The sequence below is a fragment of the Myotis lucifugus genome, unplaced genomic scaffold (assembly GCF_000147115.1).
Source record: "Myotis lucifugus unplaced genomic scaffold, Myoluc2.0 scaffold_953, whole genome shotgun sequence".
Lineage (NCBI taxonomy): Eukaryota > Metazoa > Chordata > Mammalia > Chiroptera > Vespertilionidae > Myotis > Myotis lucifugus.
This window is the reverse complement of record NW_005872001.1, coordinates 74670-76233: the sequence shown is the minus strand read 5'-3', so window position 1 is coordinate 76233 and position 1564 is coordinate 74670. Positions and strand designations below refer to the sequence as shown.

The window sequence follows — 1564 nt, the reverse complement described above, 5'->3', positions numbered from 1 at the left end:
AGCAGGAGGATGTGCCGCCTTCTGCTGGACTTCTGACAGCCGGCCTTCGGGGGGCGGGCATGTGTGTGTGTGTGTGTGTGTGTGTGTGTGTGAGAGAGAGAGAGCGCAGAGACGGGGGTGGGGGTGGGGGGGGTGCGGGCATGTGTGTGTGTGGAGGGGGGAGGGGAGCGAGAAGAAGGAGTGTTGTTCTCCCTGAGGTCAGCTGTGCTAGAGGAAGAAGACTGGGCATGTCTGGGCAGAGATTTCCAGACACTGAACAGCCCTCCATGTCAATAATTGTAGCTGCTCTAAGCCTGGATTTAACTTTCCAGTGGGATTTCTGTACAGATTTACACTGTTCCATGCAAGTTTTTTAAAAAATCAGAAACTGCAAATGCCTTAGGTGAAGGAAGGGGCAAAGATGGGGGCCCAAGGAGGGGTAGGGTGTGGAGGTTGGTGGAGGCACCTCACTTGCTCTGCATCTGTCAGAAGCATAAGGGACATTTGCAGAATTGCCCTTCATCAGTGTCACCTCCGTAAGCTGTCTGGAAATGGGGGGTCCTGGGTGCGTTCCCCATTCAGAGCCTCTGGAATAGAGAGGGCAACGAGCAGAGAACTCTGACGGGAGGCAAAACGCCTGTGATCCAACTGTGGCCAGTTATTTGCTGCGTGATGTCAGGGCAGGAACTTCTCTGCCTCAGTTTCCCCAGCAGCGTGTGGGCTGTGTGTGGAACGGCCTTCTGCCTTTCCTGGCGTCAAGCCGGGGGCAGTCACAGAGGTTTCTTCTGTTGAGGGAGAGAGGAGGGCGTGGGGAGCGAGGGTCGGGTTCAGGGAGGCCGTGCAATGCAGGACTTGCCCGGGAGACCAGGATGCCCTTTCTGAGAAGCTCCCCAGTTCCCTCCTGTTCTGCGGCATTGCCAAGCACCCCTCTGCACCCCTTTAGTTCTGTGGCCTCATCTGCGGAATCAAGGGGCTTTGTTGGGGTGTCTGGGTCCCCCTGGTGCTTGGGGAGAGGCGCTGTGGTGAGGGATGGTGGGAATAGTGGCGGTACCACGTGGGGCTTTTCTGGGAATTGCAAAGTGACGTGCATTATTGTTATTAGTTATGGATTTGTATTTATTATCAGGGTCAGAAAGGGGGCTTATCTTACCAGTGCCATCCCTCCTGGGGAGCGCCAACTCACTTCCCAACCAAAAAACCCCACAGTTGTGGCTCAGTTCATGGGGGGAAATGGGCAAGCTCAGGCAGTTGGAGGGACCGGGACACAGGGAGGGACGTAGTGCTCCGCCGGGTGCAGGGGAGGGGCGGTGTCCCCCGGGAGGGCGGTGCCGGCGCTGTGGCCCGAGCAGCCGGTCCCGCCCCTGACAGTTTATAAACCGGCTGAGCGCCGGGCGGCGGCAGCTGAGGGCTGAGCAGCTGCTCGGGTGGCAGCCTGGGATCCGGAGCCGCTTCTATTCGCGAGACGCAGAGACCGTCGGAGGTGAGGGACCCGCGGCCCCGGGGACGGACCCGGGCTGGGCGGGGCGCTGGGCTGGGAGCCCGGCGTCTGTGTGTCCACGGGTTTGTGCGAGCTGTGTGCACCGCG

General features: G+C 59.6%; 1 protein-coding gene across 2 annotated transcripts in view; it reads left to right on the top strand.

The window, feature by feature from the left end:
• Window positions 1–1327: 1327 nt before the first annotated feature.
• CDKN1A (cyclin dependent kinase inhibitor 1A) overlaps window positions 1328–1564 on the top strand; it is a 7855-nt gene continuing 7618 nt past the window's right edge. The window contains exon 1 of one of the 2 annotated variants that reach the window (XM_006106943.3): window positions 1328–1459. The gene's annotated coding sequence lies outside the window, so the exon portion shown is untranslated. The remainder of the gene's footprint in view (window positions 1460–1564) is intronic. The other variant, XM_014448904.2, reaches the window with a different exon arrangement.